Source organism: Saccopteryx bilineata, chromosome 3 (genome assembly GCF_036850765.1).
Source record: "Saccopteryx bilineata isolate mSacBil1 chromosome 3, mSacBil1_pri_phased_curated, whole genome shotgun sequence".
Classification (NCBI taxonomy): domain Eukaryota; kingdom Metazoa; phylum Chordata; class Mammalia; order Chiroptera; family Emballonuridae; genus Saccopteryx; species Saccopteryx bilineata.
Genome location: NC_089492.1, coordinates 294,156,233 through 294,174,802, shown reverse-complemented (window position 1 = coordinate 294,174,802; position 18,570 = coordinate 294,156,233). Strand labels below are relative to the sequence as shown.

The window sequence follows — 18,570 nt, the reverse complement described above, 5'->3', positions numbered from 1 at the left end:
AAAACAGTATCCATGGGACTATAATGAGAAAGTTACTCCAGTGACACCAAGGCCTGGTATATTCTCTGATGTGGGAAATCAAGTGAATTATTAGATGTGGAAGGGGTGGGGGTTTTGGTGAACTTGCAATCTCAGAGAGAACCTGATCATGGAATGAACTGTCCCCATTGTGACAGGATATGAACTTTGAGGACATGTCCATTGCCTTCTCCCAGGAGGAGTGGAGGCTCCTTGATGAGACTCAGAGACTTCTGTACTCTGATGTGATGCTGGAGATCTTTGTATTTGTGGCATCTGTGGGTAAGACCTTCCCATCTCCTCTTGAGTTTTTTTTTTAATTCTTTTTTTTTTTTTTTTTGCATTTTTCCAAAGCTGGAAATGGGGAGGCAGTCAGACAGACTCCCACATGCACCTGACCGGGATCCATCCGGCATGCCCACCAGGGGGCAATGCTCTGCCCCTCCGGGGCGTCGCTCTGTTGCATCCAGAGCGATTCTAGCGCCTGAGGCAGAGGCCACAGAGCTATCCTCAGCGCCTGGGCCATCTTTGCTCCAATAGAGCCTCAGCTGCGGGAGGGGAAGAGAGAGACAGAGAGGAAGGAGAGGGGGAGGGGTGGAGAAGCAGAGAAGCAGATGGGCGCTTCTCCTGTGTACCCTGGCCGGGAATCGAACCCTGGACTCCTGCACGCCAGGCCAACGCTCTACCACTGAGCCAACCGGCCAGGGCCTCTCCTCTTGAGTTTTGAGGTGATGTCCTGCCTTTCTATTTTTTCCAGAACTAGCATATGCTCTGTAACAGCCAAACCGTGGTATCTGATCATTTAACTTTCTTTTTTTTTTTTTTTTTTCCTGGTGGGCCATCATCTTTAATCCTAGCTTGCACCTGGCGGGCAAGTAAAAACACACACTGGGCTCCAAAACCCACTCACATTCAGTGCTCACAAAGCTACTGACTTATCCAAGTTTCCTAGAATCAAAGGTTTCTAGCTCACCAGATTTATTCACCCCTGTTCCCCATCTCCTTCCTTCTCCCTGCACAAACTCTGCACAAACTGGCTTCTCACTCAACACTCCACCATCTTGGCTGCTTCTCCTGGCCTCCTCCACATGGCCTTTCTGCTCTCCTCTCTGCTCTCTCCTCTAATGATAATCTCAGGAACCTCATTTCACTTTCTTATTTATTTATTTATTTATTTATTCATTTTTTAGAGGGGAGAGAGACAAAGAGACAGAGAAAGTGGGGGAGGGGCAGGAAGAATCAACTCCCATATGTGCCTTGTCCAGACAAGCCCAGGGTTTCGCCACTGCGCCACCACAGGTCAGGCTCATTTCACTTTCTTGTCATATGTGTTGTGGCTAGTCAGTGTTGAGTTGTGTGCTGTGTCCCAAATCACAGACTCTTTGAGCATCTCTAATACTGTGGTGTCAAAAACTGTAGGAACTGGTGCCTGACCTGTGGTGGCACAGTGGATAAAGTGTCAACCTGGAAACGCTGAAGTGGCCAGTTCAAAACCCTGGGCTTGCCTGGTCAAGGAACATATGGGAGTTGATGCTTTCTGCTCCTCCCCCCTTCTCTCTCTCTTTCTCTCTCTCCCCTCTCTATAATGAATAAATAAAATCTTAAAAAAAAACAAAAACTGTAGGAACTGTCTAGGAGTGACAAGCTTTTCAGGCAATTGAATGGAACCTACCTTGCTTGCCCTCTTTCTGACAGTGTGACTATGTCCAGACACATGACCTACCATGTGCCCCTTTCTGTAGCTAATGGTTCTCTGAGACTGCCCGTGTTAGGCCATGGTCATTACTTACATGAACTGTGGGCTGTCTTTATAAGACCCTCCTTCAGTTATTTGTAATTTTTTTTTTTATATCTTTCTGAAGTGAGAAGCGGGGAGACAGAGAGACAGACTCCTGCATGCGCCCGACCGGGATCCACCTGGCATGCCCATCTGGGGTGTTGCTCCATTGCAACAGGAGCCATTTTAGTACCTGAGGTGGAGACCGTGGAGCTGTCCTCAGCGCCTGGACCAACTTTGCTCCCATGGAGCCCTGGCTGTGGGAGGGGAAGAGAGAGAGAGAGAGAGGAAGGAGAGGGGGAAGGGTGGAAAAGCAGGTGGGCACTTCTCCTGTGTGCCCTGGTTGGGAATCAAACCCAGGACTTCCACATGCCGGGCCGGTGCTCTACCGCTGAGCTAGCCAACCAGGGCAGTTGTTTGTAATTTTTTCTTCCCTGTATACTATTGTGTGCCAAGTTGCTTTGGGTCAGTGCTGGCCCAAAGGAAAGACAACTCTGGTGTCTTTCATTAAGACTGAGATCTTTTAGGTTCTGTGTAGTTTTACAATAGAAAGTGCAAGAAGAGCCTGGTATTTTTCACAGGGTTGACATGGCAGCATGGTGTCAGAGGGGGCCTGGCCTTAAGTGACAATTAGGGAAGGGCATGGCATATGGCCTGTGTTCAGATAATACCTAGAACCTGCCCTGTGTTTAATAGTTTTTTGATGCTATTGCCACTGGCAGAACCTCAGTTCTACCTCTTCTGTACCATTTTTGATACTTTGCTTACTTGTGTTTTTCTTTTCTCTTTTTAGTGAGTGAGTGAGAGAGAGAAAGAGAGAGAGAGAGAGACAGGGACAGAGAGACAGGAAGGGAGAGATGAGAGGCATCAGCTTGTTGTTGCAGCACCTTAGTTGTTCATTGATTGCTTTCTCCTATGTGCCTTGACGAGGGGGCTCTAGCTGAACTAGTGACCCCCTTGCTCAAGCCAATGACCTTGGGCTTCAAGCCAGTGACGTTTGGGTTCAAGCCAGCGACCATGGGGTCATGCCTATGACCCTGCGTTCAAGCCTAATGAGCCCACGCTCAAGTCAGGCACCTCAGGGTTTCAAACCTGGGTCCTCAGGGTCCCAGGTCAACACTCTATCCACTGTACCATTGCCTGGTCAGGCTGCTTACTTGTCATTTTATTTTATTTTTTATTATTATTTTTTAAAATTTATTTTTATTTTTATTTTTTACAGAGACAGAGAGAGAGTCAGAGAGAGGGATAGATAGGGACAGGCAGACAGGAATGGAGAGAGATGAGAAGGATCAATCATCAGTTTCTCTTTGTGACACCTCAGTTGTTCATTGATTGCTTTCCAATATGTGCCTTGACCGCGGGCCTTCAGCAGACTGAGTAACCCCTTGCTCGAGCCAGCGACCTTGGGTCCGAACTGGTGAGTTTTTGCTCAAACCAGATGAACCCATGCTCAAGTTGGCAACCTCGGGGTCTTGAACCTGGGTCCTCCACATCCCAGTCCGACGCTCTATCCACTGCGCCACCGCCCGGTCAGGCTTACTTGTCATTTTATCTGACTTCCTGGCTTCTGGCTACCTTCACTGTTGTGACCTTCGTGAATCTCTTGTTTGTCAGCACAGTTCCCTGGGCAGTATTCTCCAACATCAACCTGTCCATGTGCTATGAGATGAGCAGAGATTCTTAAGCAGAGTCATACATACAAACTTCTAATTTACTGAATTCTACTGAGAAAAGTACCAACCTTCACAGTTTGCTCATGTCACCAGCAGAGAAGCCTTTACTAAACACCATTAGCAGAAGAATGGGAGATTTTACTTCTGTTACATGAGGCGCATGCCATCATTTTTGTGTTTTTTATTCTGGTGAGGTCGTCTCTATTTTGTCATCTTCTGAGACCCAGCAGCCTCTTACTCAAACTGCCTCCAGTCCCTTATATTCAGACGTTCCCATGGATCCAGTGCATTATGCGTGACGCACCTTTGTAATGGGACTTGTCTCCTCTCCCACCAAAGTCAATGTGCGTTATTTTCAGTATTTCTCTGATTTCAGGTTGTTGGCATGAAACAGAAGAGCAGCCTTCTTCTGAGCAAAGTCTATCTGTAGAAGGAGAGTCACAGGGCAAGGATTTTCAGACAGGTTCCGAGACCCAGAAGACCCGTCCCTGTGAGCGCTGTGTCTCCATCTTGAAAGATATTTTGTACCCAACTGAGTTTCAGGCAGCATGTTTTGAACAGAGGGCACTCTTCCATGACCCATCTTTGAGAGGCTTCTCTTTCAGTGCAAACCTCCGGCAGCAGCAGAGGCACACTAGTTCAGAGAAGCCCTGGAACGGAGATACGATGGGGCCTTGTTTGTGACCGGCTGCAGCTTCTATGTATCAGAGGCACCTTTCGGCAGTAGGGAGGGTGGGGAGGACTTCCCGCCATCTCAAGCCTTCTTCAGTACCAGACTCCTAACACCGAGGAGCCACACAGTGAGAATGAGACTGGGCAGGCCTTTCATGGTAAAAAAAAAAATGCCATCGTCACCAGTGGGGTGAATACGACAAAGCTGTCAGCCATAACCACAAACTTGTTCAACATCAGGATGTCTGCTCTGGAGAAGGACGCTATGAATGTAGCGAGTCCAGGAATGCCTTTAAGCAGACCTTGAACATCATATGACAGAAGAGCATTCACAGCGGGGAAGTGCCTTATGTAGTGATTGTGGAAAGTGCTTTAGCAACAGTTCTGGGCTCATTGAACACTGGAGAACTCACCCTGGAGAAAAGTAGTATGAGTGTGATGTTTGTGGGAAATGCTTCAGATGCAAATATTTCCTCACTCAGTACCAGAGAGTTCACACTAGAGAAAAGCCATATGAATGTAGCGAATTTGGGAAATTCTTCAGACAGCCTTTCCACCTTATCTCCCATTGTTGTGTTCATTCTGGAGAGAAGCCTTACAAATGTGACACCTGTAGGAAGTTTTTTACCAGTACGCCTAACCTTATTCGACACCACAGAATGCACACGGGAGCAAAGCCATACGAGTGTGGTGAATGTGGGAAATCGTTCAGCCAACACTCCAATTTTCTTGTACACCAACGAGTTCATTCTGGAGAAAAACCTTACACGTGTGGCAAATGTGGGAAGCTTTTTTAGCAGTAACGCTAACCTTGCTCAACACCAGAGAATTCATACTAGAGAAAAGCCTTATGAATGTACCAGATGTGAAAAATCTTTTAGCAGAATCTCTGTCCTCAAAAAACACCAGAGAATCCATGCGGGAGAAAAGCCATACACATGTAATGAATGTGGCAAATCTTTTAGACAGCACTACTCCCTTATTCTACACTCTTGGGTTCATTCTGGAGAAAACCCTTGAGTGAAGTGAATGTGGGAAATCTTTTGGCTGAAAATATCACTTTCTTAGACACCTGAGAGTTCATACTGGATAAAAGCCTTAGATATGCAGGGAATGTTTTATTTCCTCACTCAATATAACAACACTTGAAAAGACTCTTTGAAAGCCATTTACCTACATTTAAAACTCTTAGCAGAACATACACTGGGCTAAGTTCCTCATTAGTTTGAGGTACAAGTGAGGCTTTAAGGTGCTGCATTGCACTATAAACTGTTCTCTTGGTAGGATTCTTATTATTTTCTCTCTAACATAGGAACCCATTCTCAGCTAAAAAGGACTGCCTCTTTCAGGGATTTTTGTTTGTTTTACGTTATGCTGTGATGAATTTTGCAGGTTGTAATTCAACAACCTGGGAACTGCTTGCTGTACACTGCTCTGGTTTATAATTTTTCTTTTCTTTTCTTTTTTTTTTTTTTTTTTTTTTTTTGTATTTTTCTGAAGCTGGAAACGGGGAGGCAGTCAGACAGACTCCCGCATGCGCCCGACCGGGATCAACCCGGCACGCCCACCAAGGCGCGATGCTCTGCCCATCTGGGGCGTCGCTCTGACGCGACCAGAGCCACTAGCGCCTGGGGCAGAGGCCAAGGAGCCATCCTCTGCGCCCGGGCCATCTTTTGCTCCAATGGAGCCTCGGCTGCGGGAGGGGAAGAGATAGACAGAGAGGAAGGAGAGGGAGAGGGGTGGAGAAGCAGATGGGCGCCTCTCCTGTGTGCCCTGGCCAGGAATCGAACCTGGGACTTCTGCACGCCAGGCCGATACTCTACCACTGAGCCAACCAGCCAGGGCCTAATTTTTCTTTTTTTAATTGACAGGAGGGAGGCAGAGACAGACTCCCGCATGTACCCAACCAGGATCCACCCGGCAAGCTCTCTACCAGTGATGTTCTGCCCATCTGGGGCATTGCTCCATTGCTCAGCAACCGAGCTATTCTTAGTGACTGAGGTAGAGGTCACAGAGACACCCTCAGTGCCTCGGGCCAACTCTCTTCAGTCGAGCCATGGCTGCAGGAGATGGGTGGAGAGAGAGAGAGAGAAAGAGGAAGAGAGTGAGAGAAGTGAGAGGGGGAGGAGTGGAGATGCAGATGGTCACTTCTCCTGTGTGCCATGACTGGGAATTGAACTTAGAACATCCACATACCAGCCAACGCTCTACCACTGTGCCAACAAGCCAGGGTTGTTTATGATGTTTTTGTAAATGTCTTATTGCTTTTGTACTTTTTAATTTTGGCAGTTCTATTCACTGGGATGATTTCAAAACAGAATTGTGATCTGTCACCATGTAGAAGTAAACACATTTTGTGAGGGTCATAAACTTTATCTTTTGAAAGAGGCAGCAGGTCCTGTCTGGTTGGCTCAGTGGTAGAGCGTTGGCCTGGTGTGTGGAAGTCCAGGTTTGATTCCCGGCCAGGGCACACAGGAGAAGCATCCATCTACTTCTCCACCCCTCCCCCTCCCCTTCTTCTCTGTCTCTCTTCCCCTCCCGCAGCCAAGGCTCCGTTGGAGCAAAGTTGGCCTAGGTGCTGAGGATGGCTCCACGGCCTCTGCCTCAGGTGCTAGAATGGCTCTGGTTGTAGTGGAGCAACGCCCCAGATGGGCAGAGCATCGCCCCCTGGTGGGTATGCTGGGAGGATCCCGGTTGGGCACATGTGGGGGTCTGTCTCTGCCTCCCCGCTTCTCACTTCAGGAAAAAAAAATTAAAAGAGGCAGCAGGATGGCAGAAAATCGCTCTTTTCCACTTTGTTTATTTGGCATTCCTGCCCAAGTCCTACAAAGAAAACCTACATGACTTTCAGTTCCTAATTTGCAGTCTGTTGCCATGATTATTCAGGAGTTTAGAAGTCACTATGAAGAGTTGCCTTTGCTGAGCTTCTGTGAACAAAATGGAATAAAATTAGGTATATATTACCTAATTATTAGTGATGTTTAGCGGACCTCCTCCTCAGATTTTGCAAAGGAGCCATGTGGCATGATATACAAAATTTTGTAGGCTGGTGTCATTTGTTGTAAGACTGAGGGTTTGGAGGAACCACAGTTCGGACAGAAGCACTCTATTAATAGTGAGTAGAAGAGACTGCAATAAATTAGATAGAAGGAGCCTTACTAGGTGGTGGTGCAGTGAATAGAGCATTGGGCTGGGATGTGGAGGACCCAGATTTGAAAATCCGAGGTCACTGGCTTGAGCGCGGGCTCTTCTGGCTTGAGCAAGGCTCACCAGCTTGAGTGCGGGATCATAAACATGACCCCATGGTCACTGGTTTGAGCCCAGAGGTCGCTGGCTTGAAGCCCTAGGTCAATGGCTTGAACCCAAGGTCACTGGCTTGAGCAAGGGGTCACAGGCTCGGCTGGAGCCCCTGGGTCAAGGCACCTGTTAGAAAGCAATCACTGAACAACTAAGGTGCCGCAATGAAGAATTGATGCTTCTCATTTCTCTCCCTTTCTGTCTGTCCCTATCTGTCCCTCTCTCTGTCTCTGTCACACACACACACACACACACACACACACACACACACACACACACACAAATTAGATGGAAGGCATTTCTCCTGAAAGCTCGTCCACAGATTTTCCAGGAGCTTTAGCTTTTGTGATCTCTGTGTGTAGATACTCTCAAGACCTCCATAACTATTTCCTCTAGCTGAGGTCATTGGCCAAAAAAATTAATCTCTGGTTTCATGGGTTCCCCTAGCAGCCTCTCTGGGGTGTTCACTTGAAGTCCATTGCCCTACAGGCAAGAAAACAGCTGTTAGGGAAGGATGGTCTTGTAATCAGTCCCAGGATGTGTCTTTTTGTGACCCACTCAGCATTCCTGTTGACCCAAGATGACAGTAGTCTTCACTCTGCCAATACTTAACTTTCACAGAAGCCAGGGTGCTCCTCCCCAAACTTGAGGAGACAGAGAGTAAAGTCTATTATACAGGATTGCCACCCTGATTTTCTAGGAAAGTATATCTAGGTCTTTATTTGGAACCACTTTCTAAAGCTCTTTTCAGGTATGTGTGTAATGGACATGCAAGAAAGTGCATGTACCTAGGATGTCCTAGTTGGTGAGCTTTGAGATTCTGATAAAGTTGTGAAATCATCACACAGGAAATCAACCTGTCTGTCACCCATGTATGCATTCATCTCCTGTCCTTTTTAAATCTCACTGCCTCCCCCCACCCTCTAAGCAAGCATTGATTTATTTTCCTTTACAATAGATTAGTCTGTATTTTTTTTTATCATTTTATAGGCATCATAAGTTGAATCCTTTTTAATAGACTGGTTTTCTTTATCCTGCAGTTATTTTGAGATTCAACAACTGTGCTTATATGAATAATTGATTCCTTTTGTGGCTCAGTAGTATGTGTTCTATAGATCACCACTTTGTTTATTCATCAATCTGCCTATGGTAGAGTTATTTTCAATTTTGGGGCATTAGAAATAAAGGTGCTATGAATATTTGCATTTGGTTCTTCTCTTTTTTTTTTGTATTTCTCTGAAGCCTGAAACGGGGAGAGACAGTCAGACAGACTCCCGCATGCGCCAGACCGGGATCCACCCGGCACGCCCACCAGGGGCGAAGCTCTGCCCACCAGGGGGCGATGCTCTGCCCCTCCAGGGCGTTGCTCTGCCGCGACCAGAGCCATTCTAGTGCCTGAGGCACAGGTCACAGAGCCATCCCCAGCGCAGGGCCATCTTTGCTCCAATGGAGCCTCGCTGCGGGAGGAGAAGAGAGAGACAGAGAGGAAGGAGAGGGGGAGGGGTGGAGAAGCATATGGGCGCCTCTCCTGTGTGCCCTGGCCGGGAATCGAACCCGGGACTCCTGCACGCCAGGCCGACACTCTACTGCTGAGCCAACCGGCCAGAGCTGTGTGTGTGTTTTTTTGTACTTTTTTTTTTTAAGTACATTTTTGACATTTTCATACATGGTCTCTCATCCCTGAAACCAAGTTTCTCCTGCCCCTTTCAGTGATTCTTCTCACTTATAAAATTACTGATGGAAAAAAAAAAAAGGCTGCAGTGTTCCCTTGCGTGGGTTGCCTGCAGTCCCTGCGCAGGTTTGCAATAAAACTTATAAAATTCAAAAAAAAAATTACTGATGGAAGGACATGGTCTGCCATTGTAATGGCTATTTTCAAATATATATATAAATAGGAAAGACTGTTACAAATCCCCATGAATCCCATTCTCACAATTTCTGGTCAGGGTACATATAACAGGAACCATTGAACATATAAATAACTGAAACAACAAATTGGTGTTTTCTCTGTCTCTCAAATCAATATTTTAAAATTTCTACAAGTAAATATGTAAACTTTCTTTGATCTACTTCCAAATGTATGGACTTTGAGAACCTAAATACATAAAAATATAACCTGACCTGTGGTGGTGCAGTAGATAAAGCATCGACTTGGAAATGCTGAGGTCGCCGGTTCAAAACCCTGGGCTTGCCTGGTCAAGGCACATATGGGAGTTGATGCTTCCAGCTCCTCCCCCCTTCTCTCTCTCTGTCTCTCCCTATCCTCTCTAAAATGAATAAAAATAAAAAAAAAATAAAAAAATATATATATGTCAGTACTGGTTGGTTGCTTCAGTGAATGTTTAGAGTATTGGTCAGGCTGTCAATTCATATATTTTAACCCATACCCACCTTTGTTCCCTAGTTTTCTTATTACCTTAAAACAGAGAGGCCCATGCCCTGGCCGGTTGGCTCAGCAATAAAGCGTCGGTCCGGTGTGTGGCAGTCCTGGGTTCGATTCCCAGCCAGGGCACACAGGAGAAGTACCCATCTGCTTCTCCACCCTTCCCCTTCTCTTTTCTCTCTGTCTTTCTCTTCTCCTCCTGCAGCCAAGGCTCCATTGGAGCAAAGATGGGCAAAGCCCCCTAGGGCATGATGGATGGATCCCGGTCGGGAGCATGCAGGAGTCTGTCTTTCTGCCTTCCAGCTTCTCACTTCAGAAAAATACAAAAACGAAAACAAAACAAAAAAAAACCCTCAAAACCAGTGAGGTCAAGAATTCCAAGCAAAGGCCCTGGCCAGTTGGCTCAGTGGTAGAGCGTCAGCCTGGTGTGCAAGAGTCCCGGGTTCAATTCCCGGCCAAGGCACACAGGAGAAGTACCCACCTGCTTCTTCACCCCTCCCACTCTCCTTCCTCTCTGTCTCTCTCTTCCCCTCCCGCAGTCGAGGCTCTATTGGAGCAAAGTTTGCCTGGGCGCTGAGGATGGCTCTGTGGCTTCTGCCTCAGGCGCTAAAATGGCTCTGGTTGCCACAGAGCAATGCCCCAGATGGGCGGAGCATCGCCCTCTGGTGGGCATGCTGGGTGGATCCCGGTCGGGCGCATGCGGGAGTCTGTCTGACTGCCTCCCCGTTTCCAACTTCAGAAAAAAATACAAAAAAAAAAAAAAGCCCTGGCCGGTTTGCTTAGTGGTAGAGCGTCGGCCTGGCGTGCAGAAGTCCCGGGTTCGATTCCCAGCCAGGGCACACAGGAGAAGCGCCCATCTGCTTCTCCACCCCTCCCCCTCTCCTTCCTCTCTGTCTCTCTCTCCCCCTCCCGCAGCGAGGCTCCATTGGAGCAAAGATGGCCCGGGCACTGGGGATGGCTCCTTGGCCTCTGTCCCAGGCGCTGGAGTGGCTCTGGTCGCGACAGAGCATCGCCCCCTGGTGGGCAGAGCGTCGCCCCCTGGTGGGCATGCCGGGTGGATCCCGGTCAGGGCATGCGGGAGTCTGTCTGTCTCTCCCCGTTTCCAGCTTCAGAAAAATACAAAAAAAAAAAAAAAAGAATACAAAAAAAAAAAAAAAGAAAAGAATTCCAAGCAAAGCTCACCCAAAACTGCCTGATGAAAAATGTGGAGCAGTGGAGCCCAATGCGCCCCTTATGCTACAGAGCCCAGGTCTGGCCTACAATGTGAGCCTGGGTGGGCTTCGGAATGATGCCAAGTAGAAGTCAACATACAAAGCGACCCAACCCGTAAGAACATTGTTTAGTTGAGCCAAACTGATGACCATTGCCGGGAAGGAAAATCTCAATGAATTGAGAAAATGGCAGTTACACAACTTTATTGTCTACATTGGAATTGAAGGGTAAGACATAAGGGGGTTACATGAAATCCATTGGTGTTAGAGTAGTGAGGTGGGAGAAAGCAAAGCAGGGAAGTCTGAGATTAGATTAAAAGTAAAATATCTGGGCCCTGGTCGGTTGGCTCAGCGGTAGAGCGTCGGCCTAGCATGCGGAGGACCCGGGTTTGATTCCCAGCCAGGGCACATAGGAGAAGCGCCCATTTGCTTCTCCACCCCTCCGCCGCGCCTTCCTCTCTCTCTCTTCCCCTCCCGCAGCCAAGGCTCCATTGGAGCAAAGATGGCCCGGGCACTGGGGATGGCTCTGTGGCCTCTGCCCCAGGCGCTAGAGTGGCTCTGGTCGCATCATGGAGACGCCCAGGATGGGCAGAGCATCGCCCCCTGGTGGGCAGAGCTTCACCCCATGGTGGGCGTGCCGGGTGGATCCCGGTCGGGCGCATGTGGGAGTCTGTCTGACTGTCTCTCCCTGTTTCCAGCTCCAGAAAAATGCAAAAAAAAAAAAAAAAGTAAAATATCTGGACATATACTTTTTAAAGAAATTTATTGATTGATTTTAGAGAGAGAAGAAGGGAGAGAGAGATAGAAACATCAGTCTGTTCTTGTCTGTGCTCTGACCAGGGATTGGACCTGCAATGTTCTAATCCACCGAGCTGTGTGGCGATGCTAGACACAAACTTCTTTTTTTTTTTTTTTTTTTTTTTTTAGAGAGAGAGAGTGATAGATAGGGACAGACAGACAGGAATGGAGAGAGATGAGAAGCAACAATCATTAGTTTTTCATTGCGTGTTGCAACACCTTAGTTGTTCATTGATTGCTTTCTCATATGTGTCTTGACCGTGGGCCTTCAGCAGACTGAGTGACCCCTTGCTGGAGCCAGTGACCTTCAAGCTGGTGACCTTGGGGTCTTGAAACTGCGTTCTCTGCATCCCAGTCCGACGCTCTATCCACTGCGCCACCGCCTGGTCAGGCGACACATACTTCTTTTACATAGTCAGGTATAGGATAGTTAACAGTGGATAATTAACATGATGATAACAAGGAGGGGATTTGTGGTCTCTGCTTTAGTGCTGTGGTTGTTCCCTAAGGGATCTGGAAAAGATTATTCTGCCCTGGCCAGATAGCTCAGTTGGTTGGAGCATCGTTCTGAAGTGTGGAGGATGCTGGTTCGATCCCTGGTCAGAGCATGTGCAGGAGCAGGTCTATGTTCCAATCTCCCTCTCTCCCTTCCTTTTTCTTTAGAAATCAATAAGATAAACATTAGAAAAATATTATTCTTACATTTCAAGGGCACATTATTCTAACATGATGCCCTGGTCAGTGGCTCAGTGGATAGAGCATAAGCCAGGCATATGGACATTTTTGGTTCAATTTCCAGTCAGGGCAGACAGGAGAAGTGTCCATCTGCTTCTCTCTCCTCTCCCTCTCCCCCTTCTCTTCCTTTTCCCTTCCTGCAGCCAGTGGCTCAGTTGGTTTTAGCGTGACCCCTGGCACTGAGGATAGCTCCACAGGAGCATGACAGCCTCAGGTGCTAAAAATAGCTTGGTATTCAAGCATTGGCCCAAGATGGGTTGATAGGTGGATGCCAGTCAAGGCACATGCTGGAGTCTGCCTCACTATCTTCCCTCCTCTCACCTAAAATAAATAAATAAATAAATAAATAAATAAATAAAGGTATGTTATCTGATATGTTATTGTTCGTGCAAAAAAATAAAATAAAATAAAAGGCTCAGTTAAGGTAAACTTTGACTTTTGTTAGCTTGCCCTACTAGAAAGCTTTGAGGTTCAGACCATCCGTGTGATACTTTAGGTCTCGGAGCTTGTAAGTCTGCCATGTAGGCCTCCACAGAGCGTGTCGGGTTTCGTATGTGGCTCCTTTTTCCTTCACACTTGCCCTTCCTGGTCACAATGCAAAGAATGCAGTGATGACCAACCTCTTGGCTAGATAACATGGTCCCACACTGCAATTTAGACCCATTTCTAGGAAGTTTTTGTGTCAGCATTTGTCTTGCTGAACCATGAACCATTGAGAATGGGGCAGGGCCATAACCTTGGATAGATGTGAAGGCCTAATTTTTCTCAAAAGTGAAAGGCAGTTGAATGGGAGGCAGTCAGGTCCCATCGCCTTCATTAAGAGAAACCCTCTAGCCCTGGCTGGATGGCTGGAGTTAACATCCAGATATGCAGAGGTTGGCAGTTCAATCCCGGGACAGGGCACACAGAAACAGATTGATGTTTCTTTCTCTCTTTTCCCCCCTTCCTCTGTAAAATCAACAAATCAATTAAAAAAGAAAAAAAAAGAAAACTACTAAATCATTTCTAACCTATAAGCTATTATGATTCAAGTGTTTGAGACATAGAGAGGGACAGATAGGGACAGACAGGAAGGAGAGAGATGAGAAGCATCAATTCTTCATTGCGACACCTTAGTTGTTCATTGATTGCTTTCTCATATGTGCCTTGACCAGGGGGCTCCAGCAGAGCGAGTGACCCCTTGCTCAAGCCAGTGACCTTGGGCTGCAAGCCAGCGACCATGGGATCATGTCTGTGATCCCACGCTCAAGCCAAAGACCTCGTGCTCCATTGGCGAGCCCAGGCTAAGGCTAGCAACCTTGGGGGTTTGAACCTGGGTCCTCCCTATCCCAGCTTGACACTCTATCCACTGTGCCACCTCCTGTTCAGGGTATTATTCAAATTTTGCTGTCTGTTTCACTTCTCTGTATTTTGCATCTAGTATAACATTTACTTATATAGTTTGAGGGCACACTACACCTCTTCAGTTTTCATAATCTGACCACAAATTAGTTCCCATGTACAATGGCTCATCTACTTCCCATTGGAAGCACTCATGTGCTGTTATTATTATTTTTTAAATATATTTTTTTTATTTGTTTATTTATTTATTTATTTTACAGAGACAGAGAGAGGGATAGACAGGGACGGACAGACAGGAACGGAGAGATGAGAAACATCAATCATTAGTTTTTCGTTGCGTGTTGCGACTTCTTAGTTGTTCATTGATTGCTTTCTCATATGTGCCTTGACTGCAGGCCTTCAGCAGACTCAGTAACCCCTTGCTGGAGCCAGTGACCCTGGGTCCAAGCTGGTGAGCTTTTTTGCTCAAGCCAGATGAGCCCACACTCAAGCTGGTGACCTTGGGGTCTCGAACCTGGGTCCTTCCACACCCCAGTTTAATGCTCTATCCACTGCGCCACCATCTGGTCAGGCGTTTTTTGTTTGTTTGTTTGTTTGTTTGTTTGTTTTGTATTGTTCCAAATCTGGAAACGGGGAGGCAGTCAGACAGACACCCGCATGCGCCTGACCGGGATCTACCCGGTACGCCAACCAGGGACGATGCTCTGCCCCTCTGGGGTGTCACTCTGTTGCATCCAGAGCCATTCTAGCGCCTGAGGCAGAGGCCACAGAGCCATCCTCAGTGCCCGGGCACATCAATCTGTTCCTGTACGTCCTCCAATCAGGGATCAAACTGGCAACCTCTGCACTTCAGGATAATGCTCTAACCCAGGGGTCGAGAACCTTTTTGGCTGAGAAAGCCATGAATGCCACATATTTTAAAATGTAATTCCATGAGAGCCATACAACAACCTGTGTACATTACGCATTATCCAATAAAAATTTGGTGTTGTCCCGGAAGACAGCTGTGATTGGCTCCAGCCACTTGCAACCATGAACATGAGCGGTAGGAAATGGATTGTAATACATGAGAATGTTTTATATCTATTTTTTATTTATTCATTTTTAGAGAGAGAGGAGAGAGAGAAGGGGGAAGGAGCAGGAAGCATCAACTCCCATATGTGCCTTGACCAGGCAAGCCCGGGGTTTTGAACCGGCAACCTCAGCGTTCCAGGTCGACACTTTATCCACTGCACCACCACAGGTCAGGCTGTTTTATATTTTTAACATTATTTTTTTATTAAAGATTTTTCTGCGAGTCAGATGCAGCCATCAAAAGAGCCACATCTGGCTTGCGAGCCATAGGTTCCCGAGCCCTGCTCTAATCCCTTGGTTGGCAAACTGCAGTTAGTGAGCATCATGCGGCTCTTTAGCCCCTTGAGTGTGGCTCTTTGGCCAGCTTAGGAGTACCCTAATTAAGTTAATAACAATGTACCTACCTATATAGTTTAAGTTAAAAAATTTGGCTCTCAAAAGAAAATTCAATCATTGTACTGTTGATATTTGGCTCTGTTGCCTAATGAGTTTGCCAACCACTGCTCTAACCAACCATGCTATGTGGTCAGGGCTTATGTGCCGCACTTGCGACTCCATCATAATCAGCCCCAGATAACACATTAATTATGATGCCATTATGAGCCATGAGTCACAAGTATCTCATTTCCCACTGACTAGATTTTCTTTCCTTTTTTTTTGGCAGAGACAGAGAGAGTCAGAGAGAGGGACAGACAGGAAGGGAGAGAGATGAGAAACATCAATTCTTTGTTGCGGTTTCTTAGATGTCTATTGATTGATTTTTCACCACCTAGTCAGGCCCCACTGACTAGATTTTCAGTACTTCATTGAAGCCCAAGGGTTTGGCCAAACCAGTCCCCAAATTTCATCCTTATGGGTGTGTATCTCCTAGGAATATTGCCAGACCCAATTCATTTTCAGTTACGGTTCAATCAGAAGAAAGAATTTCTATAGCTATTTGAATAGGGAAATGTTAATATACAGTATATAAATTGTTAACTAAAATATTGGTGTAGCCCTGGCCAGATGGCTCAGTTGGTTGGAGTGTTATCCTGAAGCATAGAGGTTGTCAGTTCGATCCCCCATGAGGGCACATACAGGAACAGATCAATGTTCCTGTTTTTCTCTCTCTTTCTCTATTCCTCTCTCGCTAAAATCAATAAATAAGAAAACTAAATATTGGAGTCTTAAGGAATTGCTAATTTTAATTCAAGACAACTCCAAAACTACTGTGATTATATCACATATACCGTATTTCCCCTTGTATGAGACGCACCTTAATTTGGGGACCCAAAATTTGAAAAAAAAAAAAACCTCAATAAAGTGATTGAACTCAAGTTTTATTCACCATAAAATTCATAAAACTCCTCATCACTGTCAAAACTCCCATCCATTACCTTGTCCTCATCTGTGTCTGATGATGAATCACTGTCTTCAACAATGAGGCCAAAAACAAGCACAAAAACGTGGGAAATGCAAGTAAGAAAATCTACAACCACTGTATAAGACGCATCCAAATTTTTTAGACCTCAAATTTTTTGGAAAGGGTGCATCTTATACATGAGGAAATACAGTTGATTATCTCAAAATGATTACAAATTGCAATGATGAGTATTAGGAAAAACTTGTGAATATTTAACTGAAAAACTTGAATATAAGAGAAATCTTAGAAATCAGTAAGTAAAAGACAAAAATATTTAAGCAGAGTCTTCATTAAACAACATATGATTGTTAGGTCTAGAAGTGTTGTTTCACATGAGTTATTATAAAATTATAAGTGGGCCCTAGCCAGTTGGCCCAGCATGCAGACGTCCTGGGTTCCATCCCCGGTCAGGGCACACATGAGAAGTGACCATCTGCTTTCTTCCCCTTCCTCTCTCCCTTCTCTCTCTGTTCTCTCAAGCCAGTGGCTTCATTGGCTCATGTGTCTGCCCTGGGTGCTGAGGATAGCTCATTTGGACCCAGTGTCAGCCTCTGGTGCTGAGGATAGCTAGGGTGATTCAATCATCAGCCCCAGATGGGGGTCGCCAAGTGGTTTCTGGTTGGGGCAAATGTGGGGGTCTACCTCTCTATCTCTCCTCCTCTCACTTAAAATTAAATTGTAAGTTAAAACTTCAATGGGAAAGCACTACAAATCCACTAAAATGGAACCTGATTCCCATTACCAAGATTCGGTTCAGCCTAACACACACATCAGTATCTGTTGATAGCCTGACCAGGTGGTGGCGCAGTGGATAGAGTGTTGGACTGGGATGTGGAAGGACCCAGGTTCAAGACCCCGAGGTCGCTGGCTTGAGCGCGGGCTCATCTGGCTTGAGCAAAAAGCTCACCAGCTTGAGCCTGGGGTCGCTGGCTCCAACAAGGGGTTACTCAGTCTGCTGAAGGCCCGCGGTCAAGGCACGTGTGAGAAGGCAATCAATGAACAACTAAGAAGTCGCAATGCGCAACGAAAAACTAATAATTGATGCTTCTCGTCTCTCTGTTCCTGTCTGTCCCTCTCTCTGACTCTGTCTCTGTAAAAAAAAAAAAAAAAGTGTCTGTTGATAAAAATTATTTGAGGTCTTAACTCTTCAGTGATGTTTCCTCCGAGCAACTACATAATCATTAATAATAACTCTGTAAGTTGCATTTCACAATTATCTTTCTCATGTACAAGAGTCCCAGCCATCACCAGAGAAATGATCATCTATCTGTTCCTTGCAAGATGAAATGAGATGATGGTGTTCAGATGCACCCTTTGCACATGTTCTCCTGAGAACTCCAGTCACTACCCCTATATCCCATGAGAAATATGTGGGATTCCTAAAGAAATGGAATATATCTTAAAATTGAGTAGGAAATACTAAATGGATAAACAATGTTTTATGGATTAGACCGTCATCAGGGATACAAGCAGGAGAGATATTCTCTGTGGGAACCCAGGCAGAGATAACTCCTTGTTCTCCTCCTTGAGGGCTATTTAAATCCCTCCTTTCTATTTCAAGTCATGGCCCGCACTGAAGATACAGGATTACAAAATTCACTAAGACTTACAGATTCAGATTCCGTGCTTATGAATTGGCATTAAATGGTTAACACTTTCAGGCCTGACTTGTGTTAGCACAGTGGATATAGCGTGGACCTGGAATACTGAGGTCGCCAGTTCAAAACCCTGGCCTTGCCTGGTCAAGGCACATATGGGAGTTGATGCTTCTGTACCTCCCCCCTGTCTCTCTCCTTTCTCAAATGAATAAATAAATATCTTTTTTTAAAAAATGTAAGAGTGGATGCACTTTGTGTTGGAATGAGAATATATGTCCATTTAGATTTGCGGTCTTTGGGAATAACTGAAATAATACATTTTCCCTCAGGGAACATTGTGAGCTTCACGGAGTCTGAAACAATATTTCCCATCAACGTCAGTTGCAGATAACACTCCCCAGAAACCTGCAAACCGCCCCGACGACGACGACGTGAAGTTGACATTTCCAAGTGCCCCTCCTTGGAGGTCTCAACCCATTTTTTTCCCCAAGGTCAGTGTGACTGGGCCGCTAACGCGGCCTGGGAGGCGGATGGAACCACATTACCCAGAGACCAATGCGCCCAAACGTTGACGGCGATCTAACCAAT

General features: G+C 46.2%; 1 long non-coding RNA gene and 1 pseudogene across 1 annotated transcript in view; one reads left to right on the top strand and one right to left on the bottom strand.

Moving 5' to 3' along the window:
- LOC136331817 (uncharacterized) overlaps positions 1 to 18,570 on the bottom strand; it is a 141,586-nt gene that overhangs the window by 90,590 nt on the left and 32,426 nt on the right. The gene's annotated exons all lie outside the window — the stretch shown is intronic.
- On the top strand, positions 195 to 5,194 carry LOC136328790 (zinc finger protein interacting with ribonucleoprotein K-like; annotated as a pseudogene).